Here is a 26,595-nt window from a genome sequence, read left to right as displayed (position 1 = left end):
AATAATGAAGCGAAGAAGCTTTTCATAGAGAGGATATTTTCACAGCTACTTAACTTCGTTATATTCAGGCCTTGGCTTGGACCTAAACCCTTTGGCGTCCGTGAGCACGTTGTGAATGGCTTGACCTCGAATAAAAGAGACAAGAAACAGAACACTGAAAGATAATGGGTCAAATATTATACTAGTGCATGTTGTATGAAGCAATTCACCTGTCAGGAGCACTGGATTTTCTGTTTCGTAGTGCTCGGAAATCCTCACAGCAACGAGAACCCCGCTCTTCTATCCTTGGGAATCATCTTCTTCAGATGGCATAACTTTTGGGCCGACCGCGTGGCGGCGTGCTCATCGAATCAATCCGACCAGGAAATTTTCAGTCAAGCAAAGAAGTGGGTCATAGCTACCTACCAGGTACGTCACAATGACTTCTACAAATTGAAAAAAAAAAGTCTGTCGTTTGTTGATTTCTCGTACTGTGATTTTGCACCTCGTCTTGCGTGTTTTTTTTTTTTTTTAATCGATTGTTTGTTAAGTCAAGGTGTGCCGGTTTCCTAAAGTACTACTTTATATCCGCAATCGTGTGTGTACTTCCTCCGTCACGTGTCAGTAACCAATGTCAAATATGGTATGATGTAAAGTAGATATGAATCCACAGGCTCACACACACGAATGAACTATTTGCCTCATTTCATGTCGTTTGATTGTTCTACACACGTTCTCTTATTTCTTTTTGTGATCCCGCCTTCTCTCCGGCAGTTTTTATTCTTTCTTTCAGACGTTTCAGTGAATTTACCAGAAATGGTCATCCCCGCGTATTTGCATGCTCATGTCATATTGGCTGACAGGTCTGCTGTCGACTGAAATGAGGAAGACTGTGTAAATGTTTGATTGGATGAAAAAAAAAAGGCGCGCTTTAGTCAGCACGCCGAGGGAGCACATAATGTACTCCCTCCAAATGGCTAGATAGCCATGTTCAATTGTCAGTGGCTCAGTGAGAATTATAAATCACACGGTCGATGGTTCGAGACCCCAAAACAACAATGGTTGGGCCCCTAGGCAAAGCACTCTGTCCTCAATACCTGGTCCTCCCGAGAAGATTCAAAGCCGCCAGTCCGGTGGTTGCTTGCTTAAAAGCATCCATTCCTTGGCAGTCACATGAAACATAATTATCTATCAAAAGTTCAACTTCCTATAATAACACGTAGCTTGTGTTTCTTTCGTCTATTACGTCATGATCATGATCCATAATAATTGCTCGGAATTGTTTACATCTCTATTCTTGTTTTCTTTCGCAGAAAATTATCTTTTACGACTTTCTACCGGCGTTCCTCGGGCTAAACAAAACTGACATGGACTTGCTGGATTACTCAGGTGATTCTTCTCCGCGATTGTGTATTCCTATTCCCTCATACCCGAACCTTTTGCTCTTTTGTTGTTACATTTAGGGATATCCCCAGAAATCGCGCCCTCTTTGTTTTCAAGGAAAACATGTTTGCCTTGTCTCGATAACAATGCTTACTTATACTTGATATTGGAAAACATGAAGGGTGCATCGAACTGTTTGCAAACTTTGCACATCTTTGAAGCGAACCGGACGTGATCTCGCTTCTTAAATATTTGTTCTCAAGCATTATTTACAGTGATTAACCTCACTTTAACTCCTTTGCAAGGAACCATGGGACAATGCGAGAAGATTATTTGGAACATTCAGCCTACTGCAGTTGAAGGAACTGCGGAGTTAGTGACGTTTTCTATGAATGAGTCTTAATGATTTTAATTGTTTACTTTTGAGGACCACTTCCTTGACACAACTTCAAGACTTGCGTAAGCATGGGACTTGCACATTTCTTACAGCTAGACCTCAAACCACAACAACTGAAAGGCCTTGATGATATGAAAACGAAATTGTTGGATTCATTGTGACTATTAAAGTGACTGAATTGATCACAAGAATATCGTGAGATTATTTGGCCTTAAATCAAAGCAAATTTGGCGCTCAAAGGTGAAGGACAATTTGTTGTAAGGAGCGCCTTGAACAGGAATGAGGAAGCTAGGCATGCTTCATTTCACATTTTAATGTTTAAGTCTATTTTCACATTTTACGTAAACACAAAAGGGAAAAAATGTACAAACAATAAGTACAAACAATAAGGTGGGTAGGGCTGTATACACATTGAACAGACTAATACGATGACGTAGGTGACGGGAAAACGGGAGTAGATGGGGGTTTGGGAGTGATAGTACAGTGTATGATTATTTGAACATGTTTATGCTATTTAATAGACAGAATATAAGGGGAAAGTTGTGGGAAGAACCGCAGCATGATAAAGAAACTGATAGTAGAGAGAACAATTTGGAAAGTGAAACAAAGATTAATGTTATACAGAAACAACATGCTTCCGGAAGGTCATCTCCGAGGTGACTTTGTCCTAGATAGGAACTAGAAAATGAAGAAAACGAAAACGAAAAGAAAATAAACGAAATGCCCTACTGTGACTGACTACTGTATCAATATTCATCTACATGTATATCTATCTATCTATCTACCTACCTATCTATCTATCTATCTATCTATCAGTATCTAGATATTCATGTTTATCTATCAGTTTATTTATTCATTTATTCATTGATTTATTTATTTATCTATTCATTTATTTATTCATCTATCTATCTATCTATCTTTCTTTCTTTCTTTCTTTCTTTCTTTCTGTCTGTTTATAATTATGATATATGATTATGCATATGTATGTATACTATGTATGCGTATATAAGTATATACACATACATAGTATATACATAAAATATAAATGACAATCACAATTATTTCGTGTTTTCAACATTCATCTAGCCTTCCTAAACCTTCCGTGATTTAAATTGATATTGACTTCATCCCTGGGTCTGGCTCCCAGCTGACGATGACTTTGTTCCCTTTTCTTCCTTTTAAAAGGTTACAAGGCCTACCTCAACCCGGGAGTCTCAAACGAGTTCGAGTCAACGGCGATGCGGTTCATACAGACCATGACTCCACCGGGAATGTACATCAGGTAAACAGAAGACGTGCATGTAATGCGCGTCATGGTTCGAAGGTCATTCTCAGAGCTGCGGTTTGTTGAAAATAATTGAGTAATGTTAACTTTAGGCAAACGATTGATTTCCAGATGTAATATATTGCATGCCTGAATGAATAAAGGTGACAGAAAAATTGTGTTTATTATAAGTAAACCACTAAAATTTTAGTCATCATCATTATTATCATGATGACGACTATTATTATCATCATTATTTTTGTTATCATTATCATTATCATTACTTTTATGGTGATGATGATTATTATTATCATTGTCATTATTATTCTCATTCTATTATAAATATTATTATCTTTTTGACATTACTTTCGAATTTTTTACTTTTTTATTTATTTATTTATTCAGTCAGTCAGTCAGTCAGTAATTCAGTCATTCTGTCATTCATTTATTCATTAGGCCACGAAACAGACAATACAGTGCAACAGTACAAAATAGAACACAATTCATTGAATATAATAATACAAAATAGAATACAATTCATTGAATATAATAATATTAACATAATTGATTCTCCTGCTGAATTTATATAGGTCCATAATTCGATGTGGTTAAGATCATCTGATTAGATGTACTGCATGACGAAAAACACACAGAGAGACAGAAAATACACGCCCACGCATTCATACATACATATAGATGCACCCATACATACATACATACATGTACATACATACATACATACATTCATACAATCGGGTATACCTGCATTCAATACAACGAACACATAACTCTGATTAAACACAACAGAACTAACAGACACCAACCGCTCCATTGTTCTCACTTGTTTGCTAAATCTCCCTGTCTTTTCACCCACGCAGGAGCAATGTCAGCGACTGCAAATGGATTAAGACTGATTCTGGATACTCCGGACTGCGGCTATGTAACACGTACTGGGACGGCCAGGTACTTTGCCAGTTTTAGTTCCAACAAGAAATCGAATAAGTACTCAAAATGTTTGTGGGTTTTTGTTTGTTTGTTTGTTTGTTTGTTTGTTGTTGTTGTTTTTTTTTTTGGGGGGGGGGGTTGGTTTTGTTTGTTTGTTTGTTTGTTTTTTTAAGAGAGGAAGGGGGGATCTTCCAAGATACATGTTAACATTGTTGTGGCTCAGTTTAAAAGTTTGTCGAACTTTGCTGACTGAGGTATAAAGACAGCTAATGTTCAAATGGATATAAACGCACAATCGTGACAATCATGCAGGAGTTTAGAAAGTTTCGCTGCCAGTATAAAAGTGTCTGAAAATATCTGTCGTCACCTCGCTAATATAGACTGTGTGCTTATCATAACGCTATAATACTGTCATAGGGGAGACATGGTAGTTCAACAAACGGCAGATTTTCACTTTACATCATTCCGCAATGAATTTAACCTCGTTTTTTCTCTCTCTCTTTGTTTCTTTCTTTGTTTCTTTTTGTGGCTTCATTGTTGCACTTTATTAGAAGTTCTAGTTAGCATGTAAGCAGTGTAGCTGGTACTTTATCAAATATGTTAAAATGCAAAGAAAGCCACTTCTTTAATCTAAACCTCGGGAGAACAATTTGAAAAAAAATACTTTGTGGCTGTCTTTACTCAGGGTGGGTTCTATTATATCATCAGATTGACGTCTTAGAAAGGCTGGATCTAAGTAATAATTTTCAACTTCTTCACATGCACCAAGAATATCAATAAACAATCTTAATTTATCAACAACAGGGGGACAACGACGTTAACTTTCCGTATTAATGAGGCTTCAAGAGCATATAAAAATATATCATTAAATACAGGGGTATATCGTTCGTTTGTTCACGAAATCGTCTTTTATGCCCTTCCATAATGATGATGATAATAATGAATGAATAGCATTGTTATGAAAACAATTACAAGTATAGACTAATAATCATCTCACAGCTTCCCATTATCGAAGTCCTGGTATTGCATGGAAATCTAGATCATTAAACATCTTTTGAAAAGCGTATTTATTCCTGCGGATGTCACCTGTAATGCTATTTCATTTGTTTCGTTCCATCGTGTTCTTTTCAGCACCTCTTCAACTTCTCCATCTTCTTCCCCACCCCATTCTTCATTTTTTCTCCGTTTACATCCATTCCTTCTTCAGCTTTTTTACTTCTTTCCTGGGCGTTTTTTTTTCTTCTCTTATTCTTCTTCTTTTGATCGTGAACTTTCTTTTTAACTGATCTTAATAACAAAGATTATCATCTCAATCAATCTCGATTGGCGATCTTTGAAAATCAAAAATGTTTATCATTATTGCTTGAAAATAATTGATAATAAATAGCATCTGGCCAACTCTGTTTGTAGCTTATGAGTTTTGGAGCCTGTGATTGGTCAAAACTGGTCCCTTGATCTTTGTGGAGCCATGTCGTTACCAAAGTGCGCTCACATGCAGTGCCCATTGCTATTAAAGTATACCCTTTGTTTTGCTTGTTTTCATTATGACGCTATAACCCGAACTACACTGTATAGTAACGGCATGGCGCCCAATTTACTAGTTAGCCCGACTCTCTGTATGGTTATCACTACGTCGAGCAATCTTGAGTAGGCTTTCTGGTCGCGTAGAATAACTTTTGCTTTAAAGGTACATTGTATTATTTGTGACTTCACCAGTATTTTCCAGGATGCACACAATGTACACAATGCACACTATAATAGATCAACATCTGTGCCATTCTTATAGTTTGATGGTGAATAAAATTATTTGGAAACAATCCTCCCTATGTTGCCATCAAATTCATCCTGCTTTTGCTTCTTTATTGTCTTTTTCGTTTTCCGTGTTCATGTCTCTGGCTTGTCTCAAGACGGTTGTGTTGAAATACGGAATCGAATCCCTCATTTTAGGGCTCGCCTCGCAGGTCGCCGAGCGCGAGGACAACATCGTGGTCAATGACCTCCGAGGTCTGTTTGAATTTTGTTTGCCTCCCCTTCCCCTGATTACTGCTAATGTTTCATCAGAAAGAGTATGAAAAGTATATTGATAAAAATCATGTATAAATACGTTATCAGCATATGTATACTTCATATGATCATGTTACTAATATATGATGTAGGTAGATTTCGAAATAAATGTATTGATACGATGACTAAACGGCAATAGCTGACATGTATGCTTCGTAACTGAAGTGTACAGAAAGCATCTCTCTTTTTTTTTGTTGGTTTGTTTTTGTTTTTTGCAATATCGCGGCGAAGATTCACATAAGAAAAGTGCGTGAACGAGCAGAAAAAGTATGGCACATATTGCATTTAAGCACCAACCCTGAAAGTGCAATGTTGATAGGTCTGGTAAGGCCAATTGCTGTATTTGTGTGTGTGTGTGTGTGTGTGTGTGTGTGTGTGTGTGTGTGTGTGTGTTTAAATGTATTCATGCATACTTCAACTAGCCCCGGGACTAATCATGATAAATTATAGTTAACAATTCTCATGTAACAATCATGCGTATCGTAGTAGAAAGCATACCGAAAAGAATATCCCAAACTAGGATGAAGTGTAATACTGTAGCACTACATTAAGTACTTTAGCACAGCATTTAGACTGAAGTAATCGACGGCCATCTTGATTGGTTTTCAGGGTATTTCTACGGACCGTTCTTCGGTTTCACTCGCACCGATCTCGTGGCGACCACAATCCAGCACGGACGCGACCACGGAATCGCGGATTACTACACGGCTCGCAAGGCACTGGGACTAAGCGAGAAAAACCTCACGGAGATCATCGCTCAGTGTTCTGGCAACAATTGTCCCATTCCGTTGGATGTAAGGCGCGAGCTTTAATGCCGAAAATGCATTTTCCAAAAATGTTTATCCAGCGGTGTTTGAACTCATATTGTACCTCACAAGGACCGTTGAACAAGGGAGGGGTGGGGGGGGAGGGCAGGGGGCTGCAGAGCCTGCATATTTAGGCTTTTTTAAGAGAAAATCTCAAAAAAGGAAGAAATACACACCCCCTATATAGCATTCCCCGAGATTCTCCTCGTCGAAAATAAGGGATAGGGATGGAGGCCTCAGTTTATCAAGTGAATTTTGAGGATCATTAAATCATGAAATGAATACTATAGGCCTAATGTCATAAACCATAAATTTGATTTCAGCTTATTTAATGTATTTTGAGGATCATTAAGGCATTAGATAAAATATTAAGGTTATGGAGTTACAATTGCTATAGGCCCTATTCTTTGGAATTCTAGACGAGATTAACTCTCTTTTTTTGTTGCAATTTAAGTTTTCAATTCAAAATTACTTTCACTTTTCAAGCTTCTTTGTGAATATTTTGCTTGTATCAAGGTTATTCTTCCACATGGAAATACAGAGCGAAGGTAGCGTCATCAACGGATATCAATTTTTCATGAGATACATTCGTACATAACATTATTAATCGTTAAGTTCCGCCAAACGGTTAGTCATTTTACCCTTCGTTTATAGCTTAAGATTGTCACTTCACACAGGTGTTGTCTAACCTGACAAACCTATGTGGAGACGCGCACGACGTGGACCTATTCGTCGGGGGCATCCTCGAAACCTCGGCCGACGGAAGCCCGGGCGAACTCTTCCACCGCTTGATCCTCGATCAGTTCCTCCGGATCCGAGACGGGGATAGATTCTGGTTTGAGAACCACGAGAACGGGTTAGTGATTGCTCATGGAACAGAAAGTTGTCAACAATGATAGCAGTAACAATTAAACTCTGTCAAAGATATAGTAAACCCTACAGTAGTCATTCAGAAACATGGGCGATATCGTAAACGGTTATAAAACGGTGTTCATGATGCTTTCGCTAAAAACCCTTTATTGATGAAGCATCAATACAAAATATGTATATAAAAAATACACTCTATCATTAACTTTCGTCAACTAATCTTCAGATGACGCCCTTCCTATATGCTCTCATGTAATACTTATTATACAATTAAATACATGTTTTTTGATACAAAATACACAATTTTTAATACAGTCGTACATCACGACACGCCATTGAGACAATGTCATTAAAAGGAAGTTAACAAAGTACTTGTCTTCCATGATAAACGACCTTCTTCTCCTTTTACATCAGAAATATGAAATATGCATGCGCCAATTACGGAACCAAAAATATAAAAACAAAGACAAGCACACAAACACACAAACACACAAATAACGAACACCTGTTGCATATTGTAATGTTAACAACAAACCCAAACCAAAGGTATCTATTTCTTTATCGTAAAAGGACATTGTGGAAAACGAATTGTCAAACCAATGATGCTAAACTGATATACATTTCTATTTACCAGATTATTTACGGAAGAGGATGTAGAGTTCATCCGATCGGTCGACCTCTGGGACGTCGTAATCAACACAACTTCCATCAGCGAAGACTTCGTACAGAAAGACCTGTTTCACTTTGTTCGAGGCAAGTATTGCGATCAACGATACCACTCTTTTGATAATGTGGCATTTCGTTACACTCTCCCACTCACAATGAAAGTTTACACCGCGTTGAAAATGTTGTGGAATCATATTATGTTAACCCGTTCCATACGGGAACCTGGTGGCCTGTGTATTAAGTCTATGGGGAATCCAGAATTCAGTATGGAACGGGTTAAGTCATTTGCAAATGCCGATACAATATACAGAATATTGCCTTTCTAGAGGTGTAATATAATACTCGTCATCCTCAGGGGAGTTATATTTTTCCAGGAAGCTCGCAGCGCTGTGGGAAAATAGTCTAGAGGGGAAGATATAATTCCTAAGGAACTGTCAAGTATCTTGTTAAAAGGATAGGTAATTCAGGCGATACTTGTTTTGCTATGTGGTGTACATAAACACACTTCATTAAATTTTCATTCTAGCCCCGTCGTCAGCCAGTCAAATTCTGGAAAATTGTATGCATCAGTCATGTGATTGCATGATGACCAATCACCAACCAGTATTCAAGTTCAAGTTCAAGTTCATATTTATTCGTTTTTTCCACAATATACAAACATAAATTTCACTTTCTTGAGTGACAAAAACAATGCATACAATTGTACAGAGAAAACAACAATAATAGGAAAAAAACTAACAGTAGCGATACATTGCAATATTTGCTAAGATAACGAAAGTGAAATAGTTTTCAATATATGCACTGTGTGAAAAAAACGGAGGGACCCACTAAAAAGACAGAGCTTGTAGAGTGTGGGTCCCTCTTGTATTAGAAGCCCGATGTAAAAATTGAATTGAAAACAACAAAAAATCCGCACAAAAAGTTCGTCACAAAAAAGTTTGGGAGCCCACTAAGAGACAGACGAACAAACAGTTATACATAAAACAACAACAAACAGAGTAATGAACATGTAACAGGATTGTGGGACAGCTATGTTACATGTTCATTACGTTGGACCATTACTTTGGACCATTTGATATAATCCAAAATGTTATGGTGGCGTTAAAAACTGGAAGAAGCAGGTAAATGATTGCTGATGACTGTTTTAGCCAACTTTGACTCGAGTCTGTACAACGTAAGATGAAGGAGCTGGCTTAACATGTGTTTTCTGTCTGGTATACTCGTCTATTCGTTTATTTTCTAGATATTTCCGTAACTAATCTATGCGCACTGACAATGACCGAAATGCCTTGATCTGTCATAAAAGTGATCATATGAGTTATATTGCCCTGATGATTATATATTGATCTGTTAAAGTCAGTTTCCGTTCCTTAAAACCAGTTCAATCAGAAATTATAGAGACCTGTAGATTGTTACTATAACATTGTCTATTTGTACTACTGTAGCTGGACTGTCAATTGTTTGTTTGTTTCTTTGTTTGTCGATGTATTTTGGTTTGTTCTCATTGGCTGCTTTTGTGTGGGTTACCAACCCCCAGGCGATCAGTGCTACGGGGAAGCTGTGGCGGAGCACAATAATTCCGATCGCACGATCCGCCAAGAGAACCTTGCCCCTTGTGTGCCGCTCGCTCGCTACGACTACTTCACCGGTAGCGAAGTGTCGTTCGGTGTTACTTTTGGGCTCCTTCTCCTCTTCGTTGTCGGTAAGAGAACAAAAGTGAAAGTGATCAGCCGCTCCATGTACAAGTAAACAATCATAAAGAAAGTAAAATCAAACAAAACTGAAAGTGTGAAAGTTGTGCGAAGAAGGACAAGTTATAGGATTATGAATAGTCACATGGGTTCAAGCAATAATAATGAGAGACAGTCATATATAATGGGCAAATAAGAGGAAGTGATGACGTCATCACAAATCTTTCACTTTAAACAGCATGCAAATCACTGCCAGATTCATTTTAACGAGATGAAAATGGGGGAAATGTATCCTTAACCTACTATGCAAAGGGGGGGGGGGTAGGTTGTGTTTGTTGAATTATCGACGGTAAAACTATATTTTCAAACTAATCATATCGACATAGAAGCAGTAGCATCACCGACATCACCATGTTAAACTGAACAATTCAAAACTCTCTTCGTATTTTGGGCAAATAAACTGATTTCTCGTTATTATTCTGTCTGCTTGATAAAACCTCTCTGTGCCAGGGACTTTGGACGGTGTGTACAACGCATGAGTCGGGTTTTCTGTGCCAATCAGCACTGAGTAGAGGGTTGTCCATTATAGATCGGTCACCTTGTTCATGGAGTAACAATAACCATGATGTCTACAAGGTCTTTCTTACTTTCGGAATCATCCCTGCTTTGGTCTTTTAGATATGTACCAAATATGTTTAACTCTCATTCTGATTGATCAATTTGATTTTCAAAAGGGGGCCTCTTTCACAGAATCCTGGCTAAAATCGTTTTTTTTTAATCTTTATACCCAATATTTATCCGCATCAGATTGGATCCAGTACCTCATGCATTTCACCACGATGCTTTTTGTGTGTTTTTTTTTTCTTTGAACGATGGAGAAGTGAAGTGAAATTCATGAATACATACTCGTCCACTATTGTCGCATAGGTTGTATCGTTGCCCTGTACGCCATTGCTACCGTGCGGACTCGCCGAATGGAGGCGACCAAAAGGAACAGTCGCAGAACTGCCCGAAAGCATCACCCGGAGGACGTTCAGTCTTACGTTGGTAATGCAGCCTTTTCCTTCCTCTGTTCTTTTTTTCTTAAACAACAACAGCAACTGTAGACAGCAATTGCCAGTGAGTAATGCAACAAAGAGTAACAACCAACCAACAATAATGATGTAACTGATTATTATACTTCATGTGATACTCTACCTTTACTTCATACTTACTCGCATCTGAAATAGAAACAAAAAGGGAACAAATTGAACGTTGTAAAGCATTAATAACTTTTGACAATACCAACACCAACAACAAAACCAACAAAAGAATTATACCTATTCATTTGTTAATGCTTGTGACAGCTGTGGACTGGGCAGGATTCGATCAACCAAGTAAGGAGATTGAGGTCAGTCTAGGACCGGGGTACAACATCCGGGTGACCAGCCAACGAAACACCAAGCTCCATCGCACGCTCGACCTCCAGCACGCGCAGAGCATCACCATCTGCCTGAGCTACGACAGCAAGCAGCGCTACATCCTCCTCAGAGTCGACAAGGAGTACGACCTCGTGCTCAAGTTCCACGACGTCGACGACCGGCTGGAGTTCGTTAGCGACCTCGACAGCTTTGTAAACAGGCAGCGATTAGGCCTGAACATCGAACGCCGCGAAATGCGCGAATACGACCTGCTCCGCACGGCCGTTACTAAGCAACAGAGACAAGTCATCCTTGAGCGGTTCATACGACTAGCTATTACCTACGTAAGCTGGGCTCTGCTGCGTAAGAGATGAAATCAAACATAAGTCAGAAAATCAAGCATAAGTCAGCTATCAGCCAATCAGAATGGAGTATTCATAGACTTATGTATGATTTTCTGACTTCGGTTTGATCTCAACTTTTATGCTATAGGGCCCTGGTTACTCATCGATAACTGAAATGCATACAGTCGTCACTGCATCTTTTGACTCCGTTAAACGAGAACGTTGCCTAGTGCATGTGAAATCAATTCGAGAAAAATCGAGGAAATGTGGTGATAATCGAAGTATTAATTCAAACTAGAAAGTAAGTTTTGATGCATACATTAGCCCATAGTTTGAAAATTAGGAGGGAACACTTTTAAAACACAGATCATAAAAGAAAACGAAGAGAAGGCACAGACTGACAGAAACAAGCATTTCTGTCATTTTTTCATTATGCATTCAATCATCAATGTACAACCTCCTCAACTATTCCAAAGTTTTAGTCAGGCGATCGGAACTTTGTTAGTTTGTTTGTTCCATTTCCATCTGAGAAGATGGCTGGAAAGCCCAAATTCAGGTGCAATAGCTGGTCTTCCATGGGGTCCAGTTGGATGTATGAGACGGGACCACTTCATCGGGTTAAACACCCTGCCATTTGCGATGAATGAATGAAGCGGGATCTTTTACGTGCATGAGTTGTGTCTCTTTCACACACGGGACCTCCATTTTATGTCCTGTCCGAGGGACAGAGTGTTTTGCTTCTTACTAGCGGGGACGGTATAATTACACACAACATTGCTCAGTGGGACCCGGGTATCGAACCGGGGTCCATAGGATAGTGAGGCAGTCGCGCTACCGACTGACCTGACTCACCGCCCTTTTACTTGACAAGTAAAACAATGTGACTCTCTCAGTTTACCTTCGTCTTTCTCTCTCTCTCTCTCCCTCTCTCTCTCTCTCTCTCTCTCTTTCCCGGCAGGAAGGCGACAACCCCGAGAACCTGATGGCCAGCATCGAAGAGATGGAAGACGGGAAGGACATCATGGAATGCGAGCTGTCTCGCTACGAGTTCGGCGAGCTCCTCGCCCTCAGGCCCGACTCCCAGTTCGTGCAGCTCATGTTCGAGCTCGTCGACAAGGACGGCAGCGGCTCCATCTCCTTTCGGGAGTTCCTCGACGTCACGGTCATCTTCGCGAAAGGTATCATTAAGTTTTGGCAATCGTGAATGTAAATTGGTATTTGATTTTAGCTTCTATCATGTCTGTGACGTCGTCTTTGGAGACCAACAATAGTCAGCAAGCGGTATCAGCCCGGTACATCGTGCTACACGAATGAATGAAGGCATCACTCTGTTAAGTAATCTTTGCTCATGGAAGCACATAATGAGCTATTGCAGCGAGAGATTATTGTTTGAGTAATAAAGCTAGTTTCACAATGCATGCTTCGTTTGAATTACAATTAAATCAAGAGATGTCAAAAACTGAAGGAGACAGTTTACTTTTGAAAGTGTTGTGTGTGTGCATGTAATTCTGTTTTTATTTTCAATTTCAATTAAAACTTTCTTTTTCATCATCAACAACAACATCTTGTCATGACAGCATGTTTTTATAAGCAATGAGTTATCTCATTATTAGTGTTCTCTTCGAGGATGTTATTGCGTCATACAGACTTAAAACGGTTGTCATACGGGCTCAAACGTTTGCATCTTCCTAGTATATGGCTATGTGACTGTCACTGGAACAATATTATTAAGCAAGCAACTACAGTAGTATTTCTTGAAAATGAGCACAAAAAAGTGTCATTTGAATTGACACCATAATGCGTTAATCATGACATGTTGACATAAGTGTATCTCTACAGATTGGTGCTCCTGCTCAGACCCATGGCTAAGAAGATCATTCTGTAAACTAATTTTGAAAAAAAAACATATGAAGAAGTCAGATCCAGATTATTTGCTACTTGTTCCCATTCTGCTATAATATATACCTATAAATGGCAGATCGTGCTTAGCTCTTATACAGTAGCAGGAAAATAATGTTTTTACATGACAGTGTTTTTTCCCCATTTGTGCGTCTTCAATCACACAGGCAAACCAGAAGATAAAATAAAGCTGATGTTTGACATGTACGACGTAGACAACTCCGGAGCGCTATCACGAGATGAATTCAAGATCATGCTGAGGTGAGGCAAAGAGATCGTAATTCATTCACTTTCCTCTTATCTTTTTTAATGGGGTCGTAATTTCAGCAACTATCGATTGCAAAGTATAGTTTAGATTTCGTCACAAAAATAAAAACGACTCAAGTGGTGATTGAAATTCGACAAAAGAAGGTCATGAAGCAATTTTATGTCAGTTGAGACTGTATTCATGGCGTATGGCTAAACTTTCATCGTCGTGTATAAGGTTACCGGAAACGCCTTGAGCGCTTGAATGAAATTCCGATGAAATTTAAGAAGCTCTTTCCTCTCTGTCCTTAACAAATTGAACTGCGGCACTTGGTAGATACCAGGGTCCGTTCTTAATGATACATTTCTGAAAATTAGAAGAGCCACAGACACGAACAAACAAGGCTATCTGTGACTATCATAAAGAGATGACAAATGTTTATTACTCGGTTTACAAAGACATGTTGATAAGATTAGAAGTAATGATTTGGAATGAGTCAAATCAATTTAACTTCGATGCATTACTCCCCATTGTAACTATGAACCATCTATATACAACTGTCAACAATCCACTGGATGTTGTTAATTGGAAAGGCATTGCGATCACTCAGTCATTCGTTGGCAGCACAAAGCATACACTGTACGTTGACGTATCGACAACAGACAAAACTTGCCGTGTTTTAGAAACACAACAAAACAAACTGAAATTCTTATTTCACGGGAGTTCTAGTCTAACTTGTGAGCAGGATCGACATTCTTAAAGTTATCGAGTTCAACTTGACTTGTTCTTTGTGAATTCGTTTGTCTGGACATGAACATAAATGTAACATACAAGTAATAAACATAATACGATTAATCATTCTAATTCATTTGTGAGAGATTTTAACACGCATTCTGGATTAAGGGTGAATAGGAGATTTAAACACAGGAGTAAAACTGGGAGTAGAAGTAAGAGTAAAATCACATACTCTGTCGACGACATCGATGCCTTTGTACCCAGGTCCATGTTGGAGACAAACAGCGCTTCGCTGGAGCAAGAGAAGATCGACGACGCCATCGCCTCGATGTTCGCTGCAGCCGGATTCGAGGAAAAAGAAGAGCTGACTCTCGAAGACTTTAATGTTCTCATGGGCGACAACAAGGACAGCTTCGGAAAGTCCAGTATCAAGATCGGTCAGTCATGGGAGTCAATATTCTGCCATCTCCGCCCGCCCTTCTCCTGATCTTGCCCTCACATTCTCCTTTAAGAACATTTCCCTCCCCTTCAATTCCCCCTCCATTTATCCATACCCCACCCCCTTTTCTTCAATATCCTTCCCCTTCTCACCTCTTGCTCTTACCATCCATTTCCTCCTTCCTCTGCCCCTCCTTTTCTCTTTGCTTTGCCTCCAAGCCCCTTTATTTCCCTTCCCTCCCTTCCCGTTCCCTTCCCCTCCCATCCCCCTCCCCTTCCTTTTCTCTGCCATCCCCTTCTCTTTGCGTCCCCTCTCATCACTTTTCCTTTCCCTTTCCATCCCCTTCCCCTTCCCTTTGCTGCCCCTTTCACTCCTCCATCCCATTTCCTCCCCCTTCCCTTTGCTTCCCTCCCATCCCCTTCCCCTTCCCTTTGCTGCCCCTTTCACTCCTCCATCCCATTTCCTCCCCCTTCCCTCCCTCCCCCTTCCCTTTGCTTCCCTCCCATCTCCTTCCTTTCCCTTTCCCTTCCCCCATTCACTTCTCCTTCCTTCTCCATCCCTTCCCATCCCCCTTCCCCCTTCCCTTTGCTTCCCCTCCCCTCCTATCCCCTCATATCCCTTCCCCCTCCCCATTCTATTCAATCAGTTTCCCTCCGTATCAAGACGACAGCCTTTCTACAAACGACTGTATTATTTCTATCGTTTTCCCGATCTCATTGTAAATGGCTTTGGTTTAATTTTCCATATTTAAAGGTAAATATTCCCCAAACAGCATTTGCAGGAATACATTAATATGTCTTACGTATAATGCTGTTGAATGGCCGTGATGAAATCATCCTTTATACATGTCACGTTCTTTCTCCGCAGACCCCGGCCGCGTGAAGAGGAAAGAAAATGGGAGCAAGAAGAGCAAGGAGAGTGACAGAGGGAGCAAGAAGAGCAAGGACGGTGACAGAGGGAGCAAGAAAGGACGGATAAGAAGCGCCCTCTCCGGATACGCGTGAGCTGATTCGAAGTGACATGACAATAACCTTATGACCATTGGCCCGGTCCACCATTCTCTCGCCAAAAACAAAACAAAACAAAACAAAACAAAACAAAACAAAACAAAATTAAAAAAATGAATAAGTGAATAAAAATCTCTCCTTTTTTCAAATGAATTCTTCATTAAAAATATAAAAAAAACCCAGAAAACACTCTTGGCTCTTATGCAAAAGGAATAACAGACAGAAGACAGATATGAAGAAATTGGGAAAGCCTTGACAGAAGGCTAGTGTGGAGCCAAAGGTCAATTCATCAATGATGGCCCAAAGAGAAGATTGGATGGGAAGGGAAGAGGCTTGTGCTTAATATGATGCTGAGTGGCACTTTTACACGAGTATCCTTCCAATGTGATGGCAGCGTATGCAGAGTTGAACGCATTAACAAGCCGCTGCAAATTTGTCAAAGAGAAAAATCAGTCCCTAACGATCGACGTCCCAACTTCCTTTAAAGGGGAAATCTACCCCAAAAAATGAATAAATTTCAAAAGAAAGAGAAAAATATTTCCTACAGAACGATAGAATATATATGTATATATATATATATATATATATATATATATATATATATATATATATGTACTAATGACAAATTAAGGAAGATAGGACATTTTGAAATTTCACATTTTTCTTTTCAGAAAACATTTCTTGACCAGTCCTGTGAACAATCAAATTAGCAAGTTGATGATGTCATGCTTATTCATTTCAAATGCAGAAATGACAAAAATCTTATATTTCAGCTGTGTAAATGTAAGACTGGCCTTAAAACCTCCCAAAATAGAATAAAAGAACAAAACTTTAATGTTGACTCTAATGTATCTTGGTGTGAGAACATGCTTTTACTTGCATTAGCTGAAAATATGTTTTTTCTTAATTTCATATATAACATACATTAAAATTATGAGGGTATGACATGATCAACTAGCTAATTCAAATATCTATAAGGACTGACTAAGAACTGTTTTCCGAAAAAAAAAATTAAATTTCAAAACGTCATATCTTCTCTCATATTTCCTGTCCTATTGTCATTTTTGCATTATTCTGTAGGGAATGTTTTTTTCTCTTTCTTTCAAGTTTATTTATTTTTGCGGTGGATTTCCTTTTTATGTAGGAGGTCGGAGGGATGGATGGGACAATGCCGTCTCTATTATAGATAACTGCTACTGTCGCATATTTGACATGATTTAGTGTTGATTATACACCTTCAGTGGAGCATCTCGGCCTTGAAACAATTTTCACACAATTTGTAAAGATTTCATACTGGAGAACATTCTTGTGTGTGCTCTAACATTAGCATTGAGACAATTTAAGGTAAAAAAAAGAACGTATGCCTTGGTTGGATCAAATTGTGGTCTTTAAAAGGGAATTTCCCTCATTTCATTTGTTTGCAATCACGTCTCGCCAAACGCAAAGTCGAGACGAGTCATCGGTTTTAAAGTCGGGAAAATCCCTTGCATCACTGTGACATGCCGGCGTTTATCCGTCACCTAGCAACGGTTGACTTTGTCCCCAACCTCTCCACGTGATGCTTTCTAATATTGTGGAGCTTATATTGCAAGACGCTATGGGCCCTATGCCCCCTGGAGTGAATGAAATACAACGTGTCTGCGATCGAGATATTTCACATTTCTCGGTGTCAGGGAGCCCAAGCTCTACAGTGTTCAGTGTTGACTTATCACCATGTAAACATTGCTCTTCAAAAAGGCAGTTTACCACATTAGAGCAAACTTTGCCATTATGTGATAAGCGTATTTGCATAGCAATTGACGGCATTTACAAGGGCTTTCTTCTTCAAACAAAACATCAATCAAATGCACAATCAAATGCACAATACGGAAAGCCGTGATATTGACCCCCGCTATATAAAAAATGTTTAGGATTTGTCAATTAACAGAAAGGAATGCCTTTATAGGAATGCACCAATAAATAGCGACGTCATTGCCGTGTAGGGTGCGTAAACATTAATCAACTTAGGCGGCATTCCTGCCTTCTTGTATCATCTCGAGACAGCAAAATTTTTCATAAGGAATCACCGTTAGAAATCGCGAGCAATGATTTCTGAGCCTCAGACTTTCCTATACATGGATTTATCTTTTAATGAGAAGACCCGGTGAAATCAGACCAGCGGAAAATGTTCAGTTACTTGTAATTACTGCGTGAATGTTTTTTTCTCTTTTTTTTTAACGAATAGTAGATGAAGAATATTCATTCACTTGTACATTCCGATATGCACCTAGTATATACATGAATATCCATGCCATAGTTTTCGTGACGACCTATGCGGTTTTCAAAATACATGAGTTACAAGTCAATTTCAAGAGATCTTCAATCACCATTATATGTGACTTTATTTACAGCATATTCATTTTGTGTTAGATATAATGTGATTAGTATTGGAAAATTGTTTGTTGTGTTGTATATACTTTGTGAAAAATGCAGAAATAAATCAAATCGAATCAAATTAAATCAAATCAAATCAAATCAAATCAAATCAAATCAAATCAAATCAAATCAAATCAAATCAAATCAAATCAAATCATATCAAATCAAATCAAACCTTTATCTGCACTTTCTCAGATTGTAATATGCCAGTTCGGAGTCCACTCTGTGCATGAGTAGAAAAAAAAGGTCATTCGTATCAACAGGAGTGTTAGTTTTTAAATTCACTGGAATAAGCATCTGTGATAAAATGATTATTCATGTAATCCTTATAAATGCTGCTTGCCAGCACATCCATCTCACAGCAAAAAGTGTTATTTGGCAATATCAATAGAAAGAGATTGTTAATGCATGTACATGATCAAAATAGGTAATGCAAAATAATGAAATGGATGCTGCCCCAAGTGTAAATTGACGGATCATTCCTGTCATCTGGTCTACCCAAGTTCATTCTTTTTTTTGAACAGGATTGATGAATCCCACGAGTTGTAGAAGCTTATAAGCTTATGCATTATGTTGCCCTGGAAACGAGTTAGGTGCCCCTGCCTGACTGAGAAAAAAAAAGGCCTTTGGCACTAATGTGCCCATGAGGTGACTCCGAACTGGCTTCTTATGAACTAGCTTATCAATTCTGCTCAGTTCACTTGACACTCGAAGTCTCTCTTCGATACCCATTGTTATCTAAGGTTTTAGATAAAAGACCTGTATAAAAGACTTTCTATTTTAACTCCCTCTTATACCCTCTTGCACAAATCGTTTTCCTATAATGTACGTAAATAGTTATCTAGAGTTAAAAGAAAATGTTAAGGACTATCAACTGTTTTTGTGTTGTTATTGTTAAATCATACAACTCTGAAAATTCTCAATGTACAAAAGATACTTATGTTCAGAATTTCACGAAAAAGGACAAAACAGTCAAGAATTTCATGTACGCCAATAAACGTAATGATCTTACCTACGAATATTCAAATCGAATGAGAATGGTATGAGTTTGTTAAAAAATATTGAATTCTATCACTTGTTTTTTAGAAACTTCCGTGTTTCTCTTTACCTCCTCAAATTCTATTATCTTCTCAATCTAGTCGTCGACCAGGGCGGAAGTCAAAGAAAAGTGACGTGAAACTGGAGACGGTGGAACGAGAATATAAGCGGAATAAACTCGCCCGTCTCTACGACGTCGTCACCAGCTACATCGAAAACAACAAGATGGAAATCTTCTGGTTCACCCTCTACTTTCTCGTCATGTGCGGCGTGTTCGTGCAAAGATTCCTGCGTACGTTGCTTATAATAGTGTTTCTTAAATTGACATCAGTCGGATAGAATCGTTCTCACGCAAACTTCATATAACTATGAAAGTATTATTAGAAAATCAAACGACAAGGACTGGAGTTTACGTTACAAGATATCTTTGTGTTAGTTTGTTTGTTGTTTTTGTTGTCGTCGTCGCTGTTGTTGTTTTGCTTGCTTTTTAATCTGGAACGCCTTGTTTTGGTTCTGCGGGGCCAGGTTTTGTTGGCGAACACCCGGTATCAGAAAAGACGTAGTGGTATCCACCCGCAGTTATGATTAACATCGATCCCTTTTCATATACTAATATTGGGCGCCAAAGGCGACACGGAATTGCGGTTGTACGAAAAAGGAGAGGCAGTTTCACAGTATATAACTTTTCACCTTTGAAGCAAGCGTGATATCAATTCAGATTATGTCTTTAAAATGAATAAAATCACGTGTTGTTGTAATGTGAATGTTCTGGAGTTAAAGGTTGAACTAAATATTCTTTTATTATCCGACATAATTTGAAAAAGAAATCTTCATCTTCGTCAATAATTAACCACATAATTGTATATCATGGGCGTCACCAGGGGGGGTGCGTTGGGTGCGAACGCACCCCCCTTCAGATCCTTAAAGAAATAAAAAAATAAAATAAATCAGTCTGCGAGCGACTATAACGCCGGACGCTAAGTAATTATTCTTTTCCATTTTTTTTTTATTTTGCACAAGGGACACACACACACACACACACACACACACACACACACACACACAAATCGTCGGCAAAAACAATTCGCACCCCTGGTTCTGGCAGCACTGATTGCTGTATCTACTAGTATTCTACAGTGTTTACTATTTATCGACCGTACTGTACATCCGTACGATACGGAGCACTTATACACGTTTGCATGTACGTGTGCTACTTACAAGTATGTAGGGTCTATGTACGTTACTTCTGACCAATCCATATTGCCAGCCCAAGAGCGAGCCTTACAGCCTCATTAAAAGAAAAGAAAAAAAATGGAGGGGCAAGCATATTTTAGTTTTGCCCCCCCCCCCCCATAATTAGTAATTCCCGAAATGAGAAGATTTTCTTGCTTTTGAAAGAAAAGAAAAATAATGCCCCCATAAAAATATTGGAAGGCAATCGCACCATTTGCCCCACCCCACATAGGCCTAATCATAATTCCCGTGATGAAAAGATTTTCTTGCTTTTTTGTGAGAATTCAAGATATCTGTCCAATTATTTCACCCAAAAGCAGTGGCGTAACTACGGAGGGGGGGGGGGGTGCGCCCCCTCCCAATCCGCTGGTAAAAAAAAAAAAAAGATTTACCGAAATAGTAGTTCAAGTGTTAGTAGACTGCTTTTGAATTAAAGGGTGATCCAGAAATAAGATATTTTTCTATGATTTCTTTTAACCATAATTAAATAGGTATATAGTGTGAAACATTGTTCAAAAAGCCCGGACCCGACAAAAGATTGTGATTCCTGGTTGGCATTCTGCATATAAGCAGGATGTGCGCAATCTACTCAGTACATCCGAACGAAGAGTCGCTACAATGTTGCGCAATGTGATGTAGAATGTACACCTTTGTACTATCCGCTTCGTTATATCAAAGCTAGATCATTGATTTTGCAGTGTTGCTTTACATATTAGTCTATATAAAAATGTCTTGCATTGCCGAGAAAAAAGACTTGACCTGGGCTAATTACTAACTTTTCCACAAACAAACACGCACAATTAGTTTAGGGGATGCTCGAAAGTGCAGATTTTGGACATCCTTTCCCCGCTTGGTCACTTCGACGCCACCTCGCTGGTCATACCTCCCCCAGTCCAATATAAACCCACACCCTTGACTACAATGGCGGATCCAGGGGGAGGGGCGCACCGGGCGTCCCCCCCCCCCTTTAATTTCCAAAGTGAAAAAAAATTAAATAGCTGCAAACGGCAGTTTTTGGACAGTAAAATGTCAAAATTTTCAAGCTCGCTCGCTCCTCTCGCTCGCATGTAGTCGTAATACCATTCTCCTGAAGTTGCTGCCAGTAATTACCGGCAGTTGCGCATGGTGCGCCCCCTTAATTTCCAAAGCGAAAAAATATAGCTACAAACGGCAGTTCGCTCGCATTTAATCTTTATGCCATTCTTCTGATGTTGCTGCCATAATTGCCTGCAGTTGCGCCCGGTGCGCGCCCCCTTAATTTCCAAAGCGAAAAAAATATGGCTAAGAACGGCAGTTTTTGGACTGTAAAATGTAAGATTTTCAAGCTCGCTCTCTTCGCTCGCTCGCATTTAATTGTTATATGTAATTCACCTGATGTTGGTGCCATTAATTGCCAGCAGTTCCGCCCGGTGACCCTCCCCCCTTAATTTCCAAAGCGAAAAAATATGGCTAAGAACGGCAGTTTTTTGACTGTAAAATGTAAAAATTTCAAACTCGCTCGTTCCGCTCGCTCGAATGTAATCATTATGCTCTCCTGATATTGCTGCCAGTATTTACCAGCAGTTGCGCCCGATGCGCCCCGTTAAATTCTAAAGCGAAGAAATACAGCTACAAACGGCAGTTTGTTTGTTTTTTACTGTAAAATGTCAAAATTTTCAAGCTCGCTCGCTCGCTCGCTCGCATTTAATTGTTACGCAATTTTCCTGATGTTGCTGCCAGTAATTGCCGGCAGTTGCGCCCGGTGCGCCCCACCCCCCTTAATTTCCTAGGCTAAAAAAGTACAGCTACAAACGGCAGTTTTTGAACTGTAAAATGTCAAAATTTTCAAGCTCGCTCGCTTCGCTCGCTCGCATTTAATCGTCATGCCATTCTCCTGATGTTGCTGCCGGGTAATTACCAGCAATTGCGCCCGGTGCGCTCCCCCCCCCCCCCCTTATTTTTCAAAGCGAAAAAGATATAGCTACAAACGGCAGTTTTGGACTGTAAAATGTTACAATTTTCAAGCTCGCTCGCTCGCTCGCTCGCATTTAATTGTTATGCAATTCTCCTGATGTTGCTGCCAGTAATTACTGGCAGTTGCGCCCGTTGCGCCCCACCCCTTCTTTATTTCCAAAGCGAAAAAATATGGCTCCAAATGGCAGTTTTTGCACTGTAAAATGTCAAAATTTTCAAGCTCGCTCTCTTCGCTCTCTCGTCGTTAATTGTTATGCAATTCACCTGATGTTGCTGCCAGTAATTGCAAGCAGTTCCGCCCGGTGCCCCTCCCCCCTTAACTTCCAAAGCGAAAAAATATGGCTAAGAACGGCAGTTTTGGGACTGTAAAATGTAAAATTTTCAAGCTCGCTCGTTCCGCTGGCTCGAACGTAATCATTATGCTCTCCTGATATTGCTGCCAGTATTTACCAGCAGTTGCGCCCGATGCGCCCCTTAAATTCTAAAGCGAAGAAATATAGCTACAAACGGCAGTTTCTTTGTTTTTTACTGTAAAATGTCTAAATTTTCAAGCTCGCTCGCTCGCTCGCTCGCATTTAATTGTTACGCAATTCTCCTGATGTTGCTGCCAGCAATTGTCGGCTGTTGCGCCCGGTGCGCCCCCCCCCCCCCCCCCCCCGCCCTCCTTTATTTCCAAAGCGAAAAAGTATGGCTCCAAATGGCAGTTTTTGGACTGCAAAATGTCAAAATTTTCAAGCTCGCTCTCTTCGCTCGCTCGCATTTAATTGCTATGCCATTCACCTGATGTTGCTGCCAGTAATTGCCAGCAGTTGCGCCCCCCTCAATTTCCAAAATAAATAAATATGGCTACAAACGGCAGTTTTTGGACTGCAAAATGTCAAATTTTTCAAGCTCGCTCGCTCGCATTGAATTGTTATACAATTCTCCTGATCTTGCTACCAGTAATTACCGGCAGTTGCGCCCGTTGCACAACCCACCCCTCCTTTATTTCCAAAGCGAAAAAATATGGCTCCAAATGGCAGTTTTGGGACTGTAAAATGTCAAAATTTTCAAGCTCGCTCGCTCCTCTCGCTCGCATGTAGTCGTTATGCCATTCTCCTGATATCGCTGCCAGTAATTTGTCGTTTCACACCGCATTCCATAATCCATTTAAAGGGGGTACAACCCCCTCCGGCACTTCCACACCCTCCCCCCACCCTTGCTCGCTCCCTCGCATATACTACCACCCCCCCCCCCCCCCCAAGATGAAATCCTAGCTACGCCGGTGCCCTTTCCCCGCTTGGTTTCCCTAAAAAAAAAAAAAAAAAAACAGTAAAAGTCTAGGGATTGAGAGCTTCCTATATTCCAAATGTCTGTCCAAAAGATCTCGTAAACATTTAGTGTCAAAACGCACCCCCCTTGAAAAAAAGCTGGTGACGCCCCTGTATATGCATATAAGCTTCACTTCACACATTGTAGGAGTTTTGGCATTCGGGAGTCATCAGCATGTCCTCAAATACATTATTCATTCTCCCATTCTTTAACCACTCCGACACACAGAATACTCCACGTTTTCGGAGCACAAGGGTTCCCGGCGCATCACCAGTTGGGGTCTGCCCATTTCCCGAGGGTCGGCGGCGGCGCTGACTTTCACCTACTCCACCCTGCTGGTGACCGTCTCGCGCAACACCATTACGCGCCTGCGTGAGACATTCCTTTCCCACTACATTCCTTTCGACGCACATCTGTCATTCCACAAGATTGTGGCTTACATCTCCCTGGGCTGGTCAGGTATGCTCTATGTCGTTAATTATTAGCGAGGTTTAGATCAGCGACGCGAACGCTGAAGACGACGCTGTATAAAGGCTAAAAATGGTGTTCTGCACACATGCGCGAGACAACTGTTTCCGTTGTCCAACCCATGAGGCTGCGTCACCTTAGCGTTTGCTTCCCAGATCTAAAGCTCGCTAATGATTGATGATACGTCAACGTAACCCCCTAAATTTGAGCAGTGATTGGAACTATCGACACCCATACTCATGCAATATCGCTTTTCATGTGGAAAAGTGTGTGTTCAGAATGATCATGGCAATGATATCAAGACTTGGGTATGAAAGACAAAAAAAAAAACATTTTCTCACTTCACAATGCAACATTATTCTGTTATTTCACTGTTTCGCAATTTGATATACCAAATGATATTTTCTCATTACTATGTCCGCCATGATCCTCATCAAAAAAACAAACAAACCGACAAATCAGATATTGAGACAAACGGAGAAACGGGGAAAGGGGAATGTATTCTGTCATTGAAAGAAAAAAAAAATGTAACAGGAAAAAGGGAAGGACAGAAAGAGAAAATAGGAACGAACGGAGTAATGAATTCTACTCCTACACGTAGTCAGATCGACAAGTTTCACTCATCCCATCCTCCACCGTTTGCTTGTCCTCTCAATTCCTTTTTATCCTCCTTCTACCTCCCGTCTCCTCCTCTTCCTCCTTCTCCGCCTCCTCCTCTTCTTCCTCCTTTCTGCGCCTCTTCCTTGTCTTTCCTTTCGTCTTTTTTCATCTCATTTTTCAGTTTCACTTTTTTTTTTGTATTCTATCTTTCTCACCAACTTCACCTGATTTATCATCCATCCCGCAGTTGTCCACATACTCGGTCATGCATCCAACTTCTTCCACCTGTCGACCCAGGCGGCGGAGGACCTTAACTGCATCTTTCCGGAGATTTGGTATAGGTAAGCACTTTGGCAGCCTTTGTGTTCATCTCCTGACGACAGTCTAGATGGATTTTTAAGAAAGATTGTGCTTACATCACAGGAATTTTATCTAAGTGAATGATATACACATGACTGTGCATGATAATCCCCATTGCTCTATAAAATCATGCTGTGAAATCACAATTATCGACTGGATTTTATTCAAAATCTTTTATATCAGGTCTCACATTACTCCAAAGTTTCATCACTGGATTGGAACAACCGTGACAGGTGAGGAAATCGGCACTCTTCCTTATACTCATAATTATCTTCATCAATTACGTATGAGCAATAGCGTCATGTATTCGGTACATAGTATGTGTTAATGTGGTCTCTCTCTCTCTGTGTGTGTGTGTGTGTGTGGATGAAGTGTGTGCATATAATGATATACATGTACGTGTCAAGTGATGGACGAATACATTCCAGTGTACATCTTCAACTAATCATAACATTTTATCAGAGTAGTTTTTTTCAGAAAGATCTTACTTTTGTATAATTTGTTTATTTCGTTATCGTCGAATTTAATTCAAATTGTTACATCAAGCATAATTATCAAAGGTGCCTTTATGTTGCTTACAGTTCACGTGTCCTTTTGTACTCCTGAAAATCAAATTCTTTTCATAAGCCGGCCGGTATATTGTAGATAACTCGGACTTTTCCGCAGAGTAGTTACTCTGGAAACTGCTTTATGATGGAGGGGGGACAATACTGTAGATTTCCTGTGAGTTAATTCGGACTCCGAAAAAATGCAACTATTAGTATTCTCGGTACAACAGGTAAGCGAATTTTCGTGTGATATGGGTTAGCTTTTTGTTTCTTTCTTTAAAACACCGAGGTGTAAAACCGTAAGATTTCATACACAATATTTGGAGACATTCTTAAACAATACAAAATTTTATGACGTTTGCAAGGGTGATTTACGACGTTCAAGGCTATATATTCTTCATCCATTATGTCCTTCCATAACACTGTTTTGGCATTCATGGCTCTCAAAGCACCAAATTACATGTTTATTGATCGATATTTTGTGCCACACAAAAGAATGTAAAATGGAGAGGAGGGGGGGGGGGAGAGAAAACAGA

The 26,595-nt window shown here is 39.8% G+C and overlaps 1 pseudogene; it reads left to right on the top strand.

Moving 5' to 3' along the window:
• The window catches only part of LOC139731900 (dual oxidase 2-like), a 90,803-nt pseudogene that overhangs the window by 48,297 nt on the left and 15,911 nt on the right, over positions 1-26,595 (top strand).

Source organism: Diadema antillarum, unplaced genomic scaffold (assembly GCF_040938485.1).
Source record: "Diadema antillarum isolate AM-2024a unplaced genomic scaffold, OU_Dant_1.0 seq00000386_RagTag, whole genome shotgun sequence".
In the NCBI taxonomy this organism is placed as follows: Eukaryota; Metazoa; Echinodermata; class Echinoidea; order Diadematoida; family Diadematidae; genus Diadema; species Diadema antillarum.
This window is presented reverse-complemented; position numbering and strand designations above follow the sequence as displayed.